This window comes from Lepidochelys kempii, chromosome 3 (assembly GCF_965140285.1).
Source record: "Lepidochelys kempii isolate rLepKem1 chromosome 3, rLepKem1.hap1, whole genome shotgun sequence".
NCBI lineage: Eukaryota > Metazoa > Chordata > Testudines > Cheloniidae > Lepidochelys > Lepidochelys kempii.
Genome location: NC_136382.1, coordinates 33,540,013 through 33,557,403, shown reverse-complemented (window position 1 = coordinate 33,557,403; position 17,391 = coordinate 33,540,013). Strand labels below are relative to the sequence as shown.

General features: G+C 39.4%; 1 long non-coding RNA gene across 1 annotated transcript; it reads right to left on the bottom strand.

The window, feature by feature from the left end:
* Positions 1-1,095: 1,095 nt before the first annotated feature.
* On the bottom strand, positions 1,096-17,034 carry LOC140908141 (uncharacterized). The gene is made up of 3 exons (XR_012157775.2): positions 16,949-17,034; positions 16,728-16,792; positions 1,096-5,321 (listed from the first exon to the last, which is right to left on the bottom strand). It is a non-coding gene; the product is annotated as an uncharacterized LOC140908141 (long non-coding RNA).
* Positions 17,035-17,391: the final 357 nt, after the last annotated feature.

Sequence of the window (17,391 nt, the reverse complement as noted above, 5' to 3'; positions counted from 1 at the left end):
TACCTCTTTTGAGCAAAACGAACATACAGGTGAATTGGTCTGGTCTCCAGCTATGAGTTTGTCAGTTCTGAGCTAATGCTTCCAGCCTGAGCAAGAGTTGACATCTGGCCTGCCAGCATCATAGCAGTTTTGGAGATTGTCAACAGATGGTGCCATATTTTGTTTCTACAAGAATTAAGTTAAAGGAAGGACCCTCTGGGAGGAAAAAAGTGATAAGAAAACCTCAAAAGGAAAGTGATAATTACAGGGTATAGCGACAATCTGAAAAATCTGCAACTAATAAAGCCTGGAAAGTGACTTGTCTGTCTGAGACATCAGTTAATTCAGTGTGGCTACATTAATTCATACCAGCTGAAGAGCTGGACCTGTGTGTCCTATTAAGAAGTCCTTAAATAAAAATAATACCAAGAGCAAATGTTTATGTTCCAAAATATCTTCTTTTATTTATTGATTTGTAACAAAATTTTTGGCTCATGTGCATCATTTGAGAGCGGATTTAAGGACTACAAGCATCTATTGGAATGGACTGTGCTGGAAGAAGAAAGAAACTAATTATGGACTGCCCCAAAGAAGAAACACACATGTTCTCTTCTCTGACTTGAAAAGATTAAGAAGAACCTGGTAGAAATTGATGTTTTGGGCATTTGAATATTGGGCGGGAGGATATTACTTCTTCCATGAGTAGCAATTTAAATATTCACCTAAACACAAATATTTGACAGTATCTACTTAATAAAAATCTCCTGTACGTTGTGTCCAGGTGTTCCTTGCACTAGTACAAGTTCGCCTAAACTCACCTAAATGAAGGAAATTCCACCACACACAAAACCACTGTCACCATGGAATTAAGATTTCTGACACCCATTCTTAAGTAACATAAATACTAGACGTATGGACAATTCTGAGCTAAATTTCTTTCACAACTTTAGAAATCATTCCTCTTTCATACAAAATATTTCATTCTATTCACTCACATGAATAAGTGTGAATAAGAAATCAAAATTCACATAGCAACTGGAACAATGACCATGTATTCATAATTGTTTCTCAAAACATTATACTTTAAGGTACAAGTAAGACATTTTTCATGTCAGATGTATTGTTAGGATATAATCATAACATGATATTTACACCAGATTAATACCATATGCTGTGTAGGAATTATGTTATATTATAAATGTGTAATGTCTGAAATTTAGGAGCGAGCCAGATTCTGATTTCTGTTTAACTGCTGTAAAGCTAGAACAAGTCCATGGATTTTAGTGAAGTTACTAGATTTACACCAGTGTACCTGAGCTCAGAATCTGACCTTAGTGATCTTTAAATTTCATGAAATAAGTGGAAATAAAAAAAATCCATATTTTAAATCTTTACATTTTATGTATATTTGTGAGTACAACCATTAAACCACCATGACATCCATTGTTAACGTTGCTTCTTATCCCAGAAGATGTTGGAGGATCTGTGCAGAGCAGCAGTCCCTCTAGGCTTTTCTTTTGGAGTCTCTTGCTTCTGTTTCAATATGGAGCTGTAGGCACCTGTCTCACTTGCATTCTGTCCAAGTAATTTAACAGTGCCAGGGGATGTGGCACTGGGATTTTAGATGTGAGATGTGAAAGTAGGAGAGGATGAATGGGGTGCAGGGAGATGCAGGGAGTGGTTGGAGATGGTAGAAAAAGAGGGATTGGGTGGAGACAAGTTAAGAATCAGGGCCCTGATCCAAAGCCCATTGAAATCAAGGGGAGATAACATCAATGGGCCTTGCACAAGGCCCCAGGAAAATGAAGATGTGGGGAATGATGCAACAGAGCAGACAGGTGGAATCATTAAAATCACTGTCGTTGGTGAAATAAAGCAGACAGCTTACATAAAATGTTAATTAACCAAATTTATTACAGTACAAATTTTGAAATGCAGGATTCCTAAAATTAGGCAACTTAGTTGTCATATTTTTGAAACTTTTGCCAACCACCTAAATCTACAAATAGGTGACTCTGAAAATCAGGACACTTACTTAGGTTAGGTTTCAGAGTAGCAGCTGTGTTAGTCTGTATCCGCAAAAAGAAAAGGAGGACTTGTGGCACCTTAGCGACTAACAAATTTATTTGAGCATGAGCATCCGATGAAATGAGCTGTAGGTCACAAAAGCTTATGCTCAAATAAATTTGTTAGTCTCTAAGGTGCCACAAGTACTCCTTTTCTTTTTACTTAGGTTAGTAGCTTTAGGCAACTGATGTGGAAAATGTTGGATCCTAAAATTTTAAAGAGCTAGAGTTTAATTTAAACTGGCAGTGTTACAAATATATGAAAAACTTTCAGAAGTAAAGCTCCTGGCAGCTAGAATTTAGCTTTCAACATAACTTTCAGTTTTTTACAATTATACATCCCATAGGATCACAGATTCTAGAGCATGCACCAAGCATTCGTACGGTACTCTAGAGTTTTCTCCCATGCTGCAGAAAGATTGCCTTTTTATTTACCATCAAAATTTAGTGTGCATCCACCTTTATCTATTTAAAAATTATCCTAAGTCACAAATTGGTGACAGATTGCCATTTAGATTAAAAGTATAAGGCTGGGCTGTTGGTTTGACCCTGGTTTATGTATTGAATAGGACATGAAATCTGGTGTGCTAATGTGGCTCCAAAAAAAACAGTGTTGCAAGGTTGAACATAGATGGAAACTGTTAACTCTCTCTTGCACGGTACTGATTAATATGAAAATTAGTGTAATGTGATTAGCTGTTCCTCTTAATACCAATGAGAAGGAGCCACGAGAGATTATTTTGCAGAATGATAAAGCTTCCCTATCCAGTCTGTAATGCTAGGGAAAACTGGAAAGTATGGATTTTGATTTGAACAATAATGAAATGGTAAGTGATATAGTTTGCTGTCTTATGACGACTGTATTCATCTGCAGGCTGTAGTGTTAGACCAGAATAAAGGCTCTTGAGGAGATATGCCTGTTATCTAGGCAACAGTTAATACGGTGAAAACGTTATTTAGCAACAGCCCCATGTTGCTATCATGAATATAAGTTTAATTCCTTGAGAATCTCCATAAACTCCCATAAAAATGTAATAAATGCAAAGTAATGTAAAAGAGAAGGTTGTCAGTTATACATAACCTCCATTCTCAATATTAGTTATGGATTCTTCAAACTTTAAAAACACTTTTTGAAAAAGAACCTATCCCTCTCTATACATTCCAATGTATATTAATTCCCCAGTTTAGAAAATAACTTGGTTGTGATAGAGATTGAATTTTTACCTTTCACTTGATTTTGCATTAGCAGGATAGACCTTATCTATTAATTTGCCAGTGAGAAGAGCTTGCCAATAGTGCTTTTTTCCTTCCAAAATGAGAAAGTCTTTTCAATTTTAATTTTAATGTTGGAAAGAGGTATTCCACAAGCAAATGAGAAAATGGAACTGTATGATTGAGGTTTTAGCACCAGCTTGCAAAGCTCAAAGCTTCTGTGTATGCAATTGTTAGTATTTTGTAAAACAAATAATAAATATATATGACTGGCCCTGTTACTGACTGGTGAGAGTCCAGTCATGCCAGCTTACAGCGTTTGTCTGGGGGTTTTTTTATTGAGTTTCCAATATAATTTAGGGGAAAGAGTTACAAACACTGGACAAAATTTTCTATAATAATTGCCTCGCACTAGGCTCCTGGTCTTGAAAATTTTGGTCAGTACGCTTACGGGCTTCTGGGGAGCCAGTCTATTGCCTGACAAAGCAAGGTTTATAATATCTTTATTTACAGAAAGGTCCAACCTAAAATGCCACATTCAAACACCCCCAAACCTCATGGAAATTCAACTCCAGCTTGTAACTTTTCAGCTTATGCCATCTTCATGACTTTTTTGCCAGTTTGCAAAAAAGGGGTAGAAAAAGTCCTGACTCTCCTTACAGCCCAGCACAGCAAGCTTGGAGCAATGAACATACGCCCTGGTGGCAAGATATCCCAAAGGGCACATGGAGCAGCAATACAATACAATACAATACAGCAGCAAAGCTGGTGAGTGCGCATGGGAAGTATGTTGGTTCACAAGGCCACTACTCTCTCTACACTCCTGAAGATCCACTTCTACATTAATGCCTAAAATAAACGAATGGGCTGGTTCTGGTGTGGTGGGGCCTAACTGAGGCATCATCTAAATATCTTTATTTTATTCAGCCTAAATTATCAGGGCCTCTCCAATCACCATCTGCCTGCTTTGCTTGTGTGGTGTGCCTGTTTCCCCTACCCTCCATCAGTCTCTTTGTCTTGTCTTGTTAGAGTATCAACTCTTTAAGGCCAGAGGAGGCATATCTAATATAGGGTATTGTGCATACAGAAATAAATAATAAATATAATGCCTCTCCTGGAAAGGGTGTAGGAGTGGGCATACTTTTTTTGTGTGCTGGAGAGCTTCCTCCTTGGGTAGATCAAGTCCACATGGCCTCCAACTGTGCCCAAATGGCATGAGTGAGACATATAATTTTAATCACGTTCTCCTTTTCTCATTTAAATCTCTTCATCACTTCTGCAAAGCCCACGATAAGTGAATCATTAATGTTCGCTATGGTCCCACTTCAAGATGGTTCTTATGCATGTGCCTCACTCTAAGTACATGAATAAACCCATTGAAGCTATTTTGCTGATGAGAGAGTTGTGGTGTGACATTTTATCTATTGTTAAAAGTTACTTTAGTTTGTTGTTTGCAAATTGGGGGTTGCTGAGGCAACAGCATGGCCAGTGTGGCTGGGTGCTACTTCTTACCCTAGGTGTCCTCCTTGTAGTTTGGAGCAGCTTAGCGTGGTCACGAAACCAGTAGCTGTCACCCCTTTTACTCTGTGAAGTTTGTTCTGAAGTCTTATGGGAAATATAGTTTACTGACTGGGTACCTGTTACATTGCAGGCAACAAATAAGATAAGGACGTCATTTTGCATTGGGAATGTTTGTATGAAAGCTGTTGACAAGTTACCAGGTCTATTTATAGCACACTAGAGTTAACTGAGGATTTCTTGAACAGAGAGAATTTTAATGCTTCTGCATAAGGATGATGTGTAATCTCATCCTGTAAAGAGGTCTGCATGGCATGGTCAAGGATTGCTTCTTCTAGGTGGGTGTAGTACTGCTAAAAGTAGAAAAAGGGGTGCAGGCAAATACGGGCTCTGGCAGTAAGTTCTATGCCAGATGCTTTGATGTTTCTGTGTGCTGTAAATTGTAATTATTATTTATCCATATGATGGTGGCACATAAAATGTGCTGAGGTCTCTACACACATATAGGAAGACACAGTTTCCACTCTGGAGATCTTGCCATCGAACCTGAAAAGAACCAAACAAAGGGTGGGAATTTGATTCAATATAAAACCTAAGGCCTTTTTATTTTTTTTAAAATAAATAGCTACTATCCCTACCCACCCCTTAATTTAACTGTCATTAGATGGTTTGTTGTCACTGAGGCAGAGTTTGTATGAGAGGAGAACTCAGTAGCTTTATGGCTGTTTATGGCTTCAGGAAGAGCATTAGCTAACTAGGTAGCAGAGTGGAAGCAAGTTAATCTGCCCAGTTTCAGGAGTTGCCTTATTTTATATCTATTCCCACTCTGATTTTTCAGTGAGATGTCCCAGCCTCTTGCAGAATGGTGCCACCGATATTCTGCAGTCCTTCCCAGAGGATTACAGCTGCATGAATGGAATCTAAAGAGAAGGAGGAGGAACCCGCAGGATGATCTTCCCCCACTGGTGTCCTTCTACTTTAATGGCTCCTTCACTGTGTTTGGGGAGCTGGAGGAAGCCTATTTTTGTTCAACTTTGGTGTACGCACAGTCTTAGCCTGAGTTCAGATTACAGGTGGTTGTTTCATTGACTGTGTCAACATCGTCTGAGTGCATTCTTAAAACCTGTAGCTCTGCACAGGTAGAAGTCTGACTGTAGCTGAATGATAAGGGTGTATCTGCTATAAATACAGTAACATCAACCACATAACTGTACAGATTGCTACAAAATAGTGATGAGGCACCATGTTTTGCCAAATAGAGAACCCTCTGAAAAATTATGGACTCTAGCTATAGAATTAATCTCTGAACTTTCCAAGTTCAAGTTCCACTCTGCTTTGGCAAAGTGTGAGTTTCTGGCTGTTGTGTGTCTTTTGTTATGTTATTTAGTTTTGTTCTCCCAATAGTCCTGGAAGTAGGACAAGAATTCCTTTCAAACAAGAATCAAAGCAGAGGTTTCCAGTTAATGGGTAATACTTTCTTTTAATTATGTTTATTCTGGGGGGAAACCAAGGGTTTAAATTAAGGGGGCAAATGCTATACAAATCCCCCAAAAGTTTTAAGAAAACTAAACATTTTCTTTTAAATTTTTAAAGATTTTTTTGAAAGCCAAGCCTTCACCAAGTTCTCCCATCACTGTTGTTTAAAAAAAAAAAAGGCAAAGGACCACTATCTTTAGAGTCAGGGAAAAAGCAAAAATCATTCATTATATGGATATACTATCAGTTCCAGTTCAGTAGAACGATGCTGATTTACACCAGTTGAAGATCTGACCCTGTCCTCTATTTGTTCTAATAGAGGAGTAAAGGTATGAAATTCTGGTTTTACAGGTGGCCAGATTTGCTGATCTAACAGTCCCTCTTCAAGCCTTAAAAATCTATGAATAGAATGAAAATTATGAGTGTGCCTCAAGGGGCAAATATGCCTGTTTATTGCATGGTTTCCTTGTGCCACATTCCACAAGAAAGGCAGAGACTTGGCTGTATTTCTCAATACAGTATTTCTTTTCACAGTATTGATAATTATATTACAAACTGTCTTTAGCACATGCAGTTATTACATCTTTTGCATCCCAGTTTACACCAATTTCCCAGATTGTATTAGTAAGCACACATTAGATAATCAGCAGGTTGGGGAGAAAGCTGCCAAAAGCAGATCTGTGATAGGCAACAGTCAAACAATCACAGCAGGAAACTTTATACTTCTGGAGATTCGGATACTCATGAAGACTATGCTGAAATACAACTTCTGGGGGGAAATATTGGGCGATTTACTGCCTTCATGTTATTTATGGTCTCTTTGAAAGTGGGATTCAAGATTTAACAATGCCTAATACATGCACACACACGCCTTTTGCATGGAACCAACTTGGATATGCATTCAGTGCTGGTAAAAGGAAACCTGAATTACCCAGAAATTTAAACTCAGTGCTTGGGGATCCTTTCCCCAGCCAATGTGGTGATTTTGGCAACCTACGTAAACCAAGCATATTTATTTGTCTAAGATATGTAGATGGCCTACAGTATTGCAGGATCTGAGCACTTCACAATCATTTAATGTACTTATCTTCACAACTCCCCTATGAGGTAGAGAAATGCTATTACCCCCATTTCACAGATAGGGCACTGAGGCACAGAGAAGCTGAGTGGCTTACCCCAGGTGACCCAAGAAGTCTATGGCGGAGCAGGGAACAGAACCCTGAGGTCCCAAGCTAGTGACCCAACCATGGATTCCTTCTCTTTCCTGTACTACAAATGGCTGGGCCTAATGCCTTTTTCTTACAGTACATCATCTTCATGCCAGTAAACTGCCAAATAATGCACCATATGTGTAAACATTTCCCAGTTAGGCTGGAGGCTACTCTGTTCAGGCACCTCCACTCTCCTCACAGAAATAAACATACACTGCACCTTTGCCAACATCATGAAACCGTGGGTGAGGGCAGGCAGCAAATTAGACAGGAGTCCAGCATTAGACGTGGAAGCAAAATTAACCGAGGAATGTTGGGCTGCAAATGCAGAGGCATAGTTTCACTGATGTCTTGTCCATCCCAACTTAACTGTTTTTATTCACTCCTGCTATTTCTCATCATATGTTAATACTGCAAGCAAATTGAGATAGGAACTGTCCTTCTGGGTATGAGCATGGTGTCTAGCACCATAGGGCCCTGATCCACTATCTGGGCCTACAGTACAAAATAAACAAAAACAATACAGAATGACTGCTCTTGTGTGGTGTCCGTGTCGTATTAATTCCTGAGCATTTCATTAATGTAAAGATATTGAAAAACTGGAGGGAGTTCATAGAGGTGCATAGAGTTGGAGGGACTGACTTGAAGAAAATTCAGGGCTTGACATGATTCCAGCTGACTTCAATGGGAGCTGAATCAGATCCTAAAATAGGTAAGTGTGCATAGCTAAGTGATAGAATAATTACGGGCGGTCCACAAACACTTGAGGGGTAAAAACAGCAAGGATAAGTCATGAGCATATATCTAATGGCGTGACATTATGAAAAGAAAAATGGAGGCTAAATATCAGTAAAGAAATCCCTGATAGTCACATCTATCAGATTGTGGAATAATCTCATAAGGAAAGCACCATTGTTAGGGACTGGATAAAGCAATAGAAATTGAAAGGATGCTCTAGGGAGGACTCTTGTCCTGTATTATCCTCTAATAGTTGTTTTCCATCATTAGTTTCTATGATTCTACAACAAACATAGAATCATGGATTATGGGTCCAAATGTTAGCTTCCCATTAACTTCAATAGGAGTTCAGCCCTTATTAAGAGTTTAGAATAAACAGTTTAATGGAGAATGAATGAACAAATTAAAGTGCTCTCTCTTCACTGGATGTTGTATTACCTGGATTAGACTATGTATGCTCACAGGGGCCTCTGCTTATTTCTGATGTGTCACAAAGAAAAAGAAGTTAGTTTCCAATCCATGGGCCCGACCCTGAGCCCACAGAAATCTATGGGCCTTTTGCCATGGCCTTCAATGGGAGCAGGATCAGACCCCCTGGGGGAAGATCTTCAATGCCATTTGTGAGATGGATTAATATGTTCATTCTCCCAAGGTCATATAGTAACACTGAATGATAGTTTCCCTCTACAAATTTCAAATTTACCATTTAATTATTTGACTTTGGCAGTTGGCACATAACCATTTTTTTATAAAACCGAAATGTCAGCCTTGAAGGGAAAAAAATCATATGATAAATTTAATCTAAGTGCCAACCAAAGCACAAATGTTCCCTGTGGACCTGTTACAACACTGGAGGTTCACAATTGATTGCTTGGGAATGAGCAAACTAATGCAGCAAAATATTTACTAGCTACGTATGTGTAGATTAATATATATAGTATGCTCACCAGATATTTACACCTGTATCTGTAAACTACCGAAATCTTGAAGCATGTTAAATTAATTAATTTAATTAAGTTAAATAAACAGAAATACCGGTTTCTGTTTTCCTAAATAAGCTTTTTCACAGACTGAGAATGTTCATTTATGATTTCACAAATTTTTTTTTTACAAATGTGAGAGACCACAAAAGTTGTTCTCCCTACTTACTACACATACGTGTTGTGCACATTATATATAGTCTACTGGATAGTCTTCAGCAACTAACTTCAGGTACCATCTGTACATATTCTTGGCACTATTCATTTGCAATTAGTAAGTGCCTTATGTTTAGCCCCCTGCAACTTGATGCCTTAAATTCTGGAGGAGGCAAGTTTAGCAGAAGGGAATATTGAGGTGGGTAGCAGGCTTTCTAATAAACAAAATCCACCCCTGCTGGTCCATATTTAAATCATTGGGATTTAGAAAGATTTTGTTCTAACTACGAAAGGTCATTTACTAAAAAGCTGTTTTAGTGGCATTGCAACTAGAGAGGAAGGGCTGAATGCTTAAAAGGAGTTGGGTTCTGAACTTCCACTGATTTCACTGGAAGTTAGTAGCCTAAATTGAAGTTAGGAGCCTAATTCCTTTTGAGCATTCAACCTGAAATTATTATTAATGATTTTTAAATGCAATGGGTCAGATCTTGCACTGGTGTAAATCACCACTGAATTCATTAAAATGTAAGGACTTAGGAAATAATGAAGCCAATGGGGCTATGTCAATTCCCACCAGGTGATGATGTGATCCAGTGCACCCAGCAATGTATGCACCACCTCTGGCACATCCTCCCATGTAAATGGTTTTGGCAATGGCATCTCTAGCCTCTCTTGGAGGGTGGGGGTGCAAGTCTTATTGTCCCTTCCTTCCCTCCTCCCGCCCAACCCCAATCCCCAGAAGGGGGTAAGAGAAACTCCATGCACTGAAATGTGCAGGTACCACCTTCCCTGTATGGCTATAGCCCACTCCGAGAAGAATGGAGCCCTATGTTTGTAATCAATGGTATTAAATGAATTGTATTTCATTTACATCCCCATATATCTTTGTATTAATATTTGTCTTTGCTTATCTTTATACATGAAATACAATATTAAAAAATTTAGCAAAGTACTAATAAATCCTCCACGCATAAAAATGCATTCCTTACACCTTTGTGTATTGCTATTGTACTGTATGTATGAGAAGCAACATTCCAGAGGCAGAGCCATAGCAATGAGGAAAGTCAATAATACACATCACTTTCTTTATAACACTGTGATAGGCAAAGAAACACTTTCATCAACATCACTTAGTGGACAAATCACTTCGAAAACACACAAGTGCTTTTCACTAGGGCACTAAGATGGGAAGACAGCAAGTAGTTCTTGACAACATTGTACACTTCTATGGTTTGTTTCCTCATAGCAATATTTCCAAGAATGACATTTTAATGCTAAGCAACTGGCGCTTTACATTGTTCCCAGAAACACCCATCAGCGGAGGTAGCACTGGTGGAAATGACTCGTGGTTCTGAAAATGTAAGCATTTCCTCCCGGACATTGGTCAAATTCTTCTAAATGGTGTGAAATTCTCTGAAACTTGCTAGCATACAAGTACATTTGTGTGTGTATATAAAAGACAATGAGTGGGTGGGGAAAATGTGTTGACAGAGAGAAAAACCCCAACCACTTCTTTTTCTGTACAGGGGGAAAGTTTATTATTTGTGTCAGTACAAGAAGCTTTTGAAACAAATAAACAAAAAACATTATGAGAATGAGTGACTGGCAATCCCTGTCATTCCCCACTATGGATAGTTGAACATTGGCCATGTATCATTCATCTTCATGCAAAAAGGGAGAACGTTGTTACTGGTGAGTTGCACAGTCAGGAAAAAATAAGTAAATATCAGTATAACACAGTGAGTCAATAAGATACAACAAATGAAATTTAACTGCTTGTGTAAATGGTATCAGGGCAATTAAGAAGAAAGTAACCAAACTGTAAACTATTGGTCTTTTATTATCATTTCATGTAAGTATGTTTTCCCATTACCACATATATGTATAAATCCAATACTTGTCTGTACCAATTCAATTCCCAAAGTGGGAACAGAAGCATCCTGGCATTGTGATACCATAACAAGTATCTGAATTTGGCCCATCATAATTAAGTGTCTTGGTTAAAAGACAGGCAAAATAGGGCAGGAATAAAGACATTTAACCAGGTTGTCTGTTCGTCATGGGGGAGGTTATGCCAATAACTCCTTTCTTGTGGGCAATGCAGAAAGTCTTTAGGAGGGATTTAAATAAAGAGTGGGAGTTGCCATGGCAGATTAGGATGGCCAGGACTCCATGCCTGCTGAGACAGTGTCACACAGAAAACGTACAAACACAAGAGATGATAGGTCTCCATTTCCTAACAAAAAGTCTCGGAGGTTCAACTAAACATGATATCTTCAGCTAACATTTTTCTTAATGCTGTTTATTTCCAGAAGCCAAAATGTACTGTAACCCCACGCCCACAGTGAATTTGAACCAAGCATAGAAATTATCTACAAACTAGCAGCCTTGCTATTTCTCTTGCTTCTGCTCCACCTGAGTCCCCACATTGCCATTTTCTCTGATTTCAAAGAAAGTTAAATACACTCATTAGCTGTTAACAGCGTCATGTGGGGGAAAGTTCATACTCTCTTCTTTTCTGAGTGAAGTGTTTGAACACAGAGGAGTCTTAACATCTGGAACCCATTTGTTATCGATCATTATTATTTCATTTCTAAAATGCCATATGCGTACATGGCATTGTACAATAGGCAAGCTGTTCCAGCAAGTTGGAGGCCCCTGCCACAAGGAGAAATCGAGGTGGACAGATGTACATCAGTCTTTGGATCTGCATTTTAAATATGCAGGGAATATATCCTTCTAGTTCAACAGTGTTTGTTATACAATACCCTGACTCCACCTTCATTGTCCAACAAATGCACAAATAGCCACCCCGATCAGTCTTGTATTCGAAGTGCCAGAGATTTGGTTCTGCCAATCACGGACATTGTAGAACCTACTTCCTTTGGATCTACTAAATTCACCTTCGGAAGCACTGCTCCTGCTCTTCATATCTTTCCAAGCCTCTGAGGCACAACTCAGTGCAGAGATCACTGTCACCAACTCAAGAGGGAGCATGAAATGGAATGAGATATGGGAGCATATAATGAGAGACAGAAGTGTGCACACATCTCAACACCTACACCTTGCTCTTTTCAATCTGCAGCAGAAACACTAGGATCTTATTTTCTTGTTTCATTCTTTTTTACTTACTGACCCTCTTTTTTTCTTTTCTTTTAAGTTGGATATTCTCTCACTCTCCCATGTTTTGCAAACCTCCTAAGTGACCCCCAAAGAGGCAGGAAAACTTGTTTGTTATATAAAACACTGATGTATTTTTAATTAAAACACCTTGGGCTTGTCTACACAGTGGGATAATACACACTACAGGGTTTATGATTTCTAAAGCACACTAATATGCTGTGCATAATTAGTCCATATAGATCCTGCTGGTGTGCTTTAATGTAAATCACTCTAGGGAACCTTTAGTGCTCACCAGCAGGGTCTACATGGCCCAGTTAATGCGTAGCCCTTTAATGAGCTTTAAAAATCACACCTCCATGTGGACAAGCCCATATACTACCCAGTAGAATTTTAGTTTGCTTGGTTTCTTTGACTATTTGTCTAACACCAGCACAGCAGAGCTGCCCCAGAGCCATGGACACTGGAAGCCCGGGCTCCCCAACAACCTGCCAAACAGGTTTCCATTCGAACCCTCCCTGTGATTTGATGAAAAGTCCATCCAACCCAGCCTGTTTTCACAAGACATTTCAGGTTCGACAAATGGGCATTTTCTAATGAAACTCTGTTTTGTTGAAATATTTCTGACCATCTCTAGTTGCAGATGAAATATTCTAACATACTAACAAGAGTGCTGTTCCTGTTGTGTAGCTAATGTAGCATTTTGGTTTGGAGAAATTAACGTCGGATTGGGAGTCAGGAGGTCCTGAATTCTAATCCAGGCTCTGCCAGTAGCATGGTGTAGTCTTGAGCAAGTCACTTCATCTCAGCCACAATTTGAAAATCTATAAATTTGAGGTAATAATACTTACAGCCTTGCCTAGCAGACAGGGCAGTTGAGAGAATTAATTAGCAGCATAGGACTGGAAGGGAACTCCTGAGTTATAGAGCCCAGTTCCCTGTTATCACAGTCAACCCTGCTATATAAACCTGTTCATGAATTTATCAATGAGTTAATGACCATAAAGTGCTTTGAGCACATAAAACACAATGCTTGGTAAATCCATGTATCCAGAAATATAATTTATTTAGTTATTGGAAAAGTCCCTAAGTGTCTTTTTGAAACAACTGTAAGACACCACTTATAAGGAGTGACACATAACGAAGCAGTTGTTAAAACTGAAAATGATACTCATGCTTCTGGACAGAACATTTGCATGTTTGGAAAATGTTCCCATTTCTTTCCAGGATTGGCGTAAGAAGCTGTCAGAGGGCTAAAATATCATTGTTTATTTTAGACGGATTTCCTTTTTCAGGCAAAACCAACAGAGGTCCATCAGCAGTATTCAAGATCTTGTGCATATCAGGATTTGGGCTAGAAAACGACAAGCAGAGATTTGCTCTTTGGGCCAGCATCATGGAGAAACAAAGAATGTTCATTATAACCATAAAGGAAAGAATTAATAGATTCACCAAAGTTAAGGCCATTATGATTATCTAGTCTGACCTTCTGCCCAAGCCACAGAGTTTCAGCAAATGGTTCCTACATTAAGCCCCCCTTAGTTGAGCCAGAGTATGTCTTTTAGAAAGATATGCTTTAAAGATTTCAAGTGACTGAGTATCCACCACATCCCTAGGTAAGCTGTTTAAATAGTAACTTACCCTTTCTATTAAAAAAAAATTGCATCTTATTTCTGGTCTGAATTTGTCTAGCTTCAGCTCACAGTTACTGGATATTGTTATGCCTTTGTCTGCTAAACTAAAGATTCCTTTACTATTGGAAATCTTCTCACTATGTAGGTACGAAAAAGACTGTGATTAAATCACCTCTTAACCTTTTCTTGGATAAGCTAAATAGATTGAGATTCTTTCAATGTAAGGCAAGCTTTCCAGACTTGGATTCATTCTTGCAGCTCTTTTCCGAACCCTGTCCAATTTGTCAACATCCTTTTAAAGTGCGGGCATGAAAACTGGACACAGGGCTTCCAGCATCTGCAGCTCCTGGGCAGCCCGCCAAGCAGACTGCCTGTGGGCTGGAGACGGCAGGGCTTCCAGGGTCTGCAGCTCCAGAGCAGCCAGCCAGGTAGACTGCCTTGGAATTGGGAACCCCAGGGCTTTCCCTTTCACAGAGAACTTCAAAATGTTTTGTTTTCCTTTCCAACTTAAATGAAACCAAATTTTGAAATATCAAAATCCTCCATGAAAGGGAATTACCTTTCTCCACACACTCTATTCATTATGCTATCATCCTTTAATTCTTTATTGAATGCATCCTGTGTATTTCCAAGATTTGGAAATATCCCATTAAACCTTAAAGATTGTTTTGCTAAATCAAGTAGCAAACGACATCTTAAAACTCTCCTTAGCTCACAAGCAGCCATTGTCAATTTTTTTATAGGCATTATGGCAGAGAGCACTGCCTATCATGCTCACCAAAATGGTCTAATTGTTTCCTTGTACTCCCTTGTCTGTCTGTCTCCATCTGTTGTCTTGTGTCTTATACTTAGATTGTAAGCTCTTTGGGGCAAGAACTATCTTTTTGTTCTGTGTCTGTACAGAACCTAGCACAATGGGGTCCTGGACCATGACTAGGGCTCCTAGGTGCTACAGTAATAAACATAGTAACATCTATGTTACTATAAAATCGCAGCAGATTGGTACCTGGTCAGCTGGTTGAGAATTGCTACTTACTGTATAATTATTAATAACCGTCTAGCAGGTTAAATCCAAGGAATTCTAAGTGCTTTAAAAACATTAATTACGCCCCAAAACACCTCCAGGAGGTAGATACCATATGAGCATCATGCCAATTTACAGAAACATATTCTCAAGCACAGAAAGGCTAAGACCTGTCCAAGGATACACAGCGAGAAATGGCAGAATCAGGAATGGAGCCCGGGAGTCCTGTCCTCCTGTGCCCGACTTGCTGCCAATGGATAAAACCAATATGTGCTCAAGGACAGGAGAAATAAATGACTGTTTAATAATGTTGATCTTCCTACTGTCTTTTGCAGGAGTCTACAAACTACCATTCAGGGCTGATTCATTGCTGCCTTGCCCTGGCGTAGTCATTTCCTCCTGTGCAAAGTGGGCATAAAATGCTATCAAATGAGAATGGTAACATGTCACCCCAATGCAAAGTGAGTGTAAGTGAAGTCATATAACGCAGGACAACAGTGAACCGGATTCTGAGAATTCTAAAATCTTATCATTCTTCTCTCTTTTACTCCTCCTCGCCACAGGGACATATTAGAGTGATCATCATGCCAGCAAAGGAACAAGGAAGTATTGATACTACTTCAGTTGGCCGAACGGGGACAGAGACACTAGAGAGAGTCACAAGGTGCTTCCTCCCCATCTCAATCCCCCTTTCCTCCTAACTCCCCAATGTGCACGTCTAGCTGAGGATCAAGGGAGCAAGTTTGTGTCTCAAACCCAAATCCCATGAGGCAGCACTACCCTTCCATTGCTGGGCTGGCCAATTTCTCTGCACATTGATCCAAAATGACCCAGTATATACCCTATTTAAATGCCTAAATTAGGATTTAGGCACCTACTTTAGAGAACATGGGCCTTTGTGACTTGCCCAAGGGCATCAAACATGCAGGGAGCAAAACCAGGAGTCTAGCAAGCCCAACAAAAATTCAACTCCAAGAGACGACTCTAATTTCAGACTCATTCTCTAAACCCTGTTATGCCTCATGCCTTAAGCAGAGCAAGACAAAGAACGGGGAAGAAAAACTTCCATTGCCTTTGTTTTTAATGCATTTCTGTTTATCATTTCACTATATCACTTCATGTGGCAGCTACAGAGCTTCACAGGCAGGCTGAATATTAACCATTCCACTGTACTCCACTCAGTCACTCCTGGCACAGGTTAATCCCTGTATCATAGGCTGCCACCCGTTTGCTAAGCAGCTTAAAAGGACATATTATAACATTGACAATGACCTGCTAATGGTTTTACATTTCTCAGAAGTATTATGAGCTATCTTTGTCACTTTTATCTACTAATGAGATCAATAAATTTAGGAAGCAGACATAGATGGAGCAAACTGCAATGCCACAGCCAAGGACGTGGTGTGTATGACTGCTAAACTATAAATAATAATGTAGAAACTATAATCAAACCTTGACTTCTTCACACAGAAACTGATCTGCAGGTCCCCTGGCATAACAAAATCTCCCCATATGTTAGGAAAATAGCATAACCCATGGTTTCTTCTTTTTGGCATGGTATGATCTACCTTTTCTAATGAAAAGCTTCACACAAGGAAATAGGTTTTACTCACGATTTTTTTCTTTCAGGTGGATATAACAGTTTTCGACATTTTATCCTTCTCTGCCAATTTTCGTGCTAAAACATGAAACAAATGTTTAGGTCAGAATCTTTGAGTAACCACAGAGTGTATCTTTATACTCGTTGTTATAGATATACAGTTAACTCAGCATAAATCCTTCCAAATGATTAAAGAAAGCCACCTGTCTAGTTCAGCTGTTTTTTATAATATACCTCAAACAATGTGAGGGGACGGTGGTCTTCTGCAGAGCTGAAGAAACTAGAAACAGAGTGGAACTGAGCTACCTGCTTCCCACCTCTACCCCCAAAATGCACTTCTCGATATGACACTGAGCCTTTGTCCGGTACCACAATACACTTCTGAGTATGTTGTATTTGTGCCAGTTGATCAGTGCTTTTCATAGCATAGTAGAATTTTTAGATATGCTGCTTTGCCACACTAGGGAAAACATACATAACAGCAGGGCTGGATCTACCAAACAGGTCCAGTACAGATGGTCTCCTAAGACAGCAACACACTGGGCACATGCTTGCATGGGCAAACGCAGGGCTCGGAGAGGAGCACATTTACCAAAATACCTTCTGTTGCCATATTCCAAGGTAGTTGAGCTTTGCCCTCTTCATTTCCGCTGCAGATACCTAATCTCAAACAGATC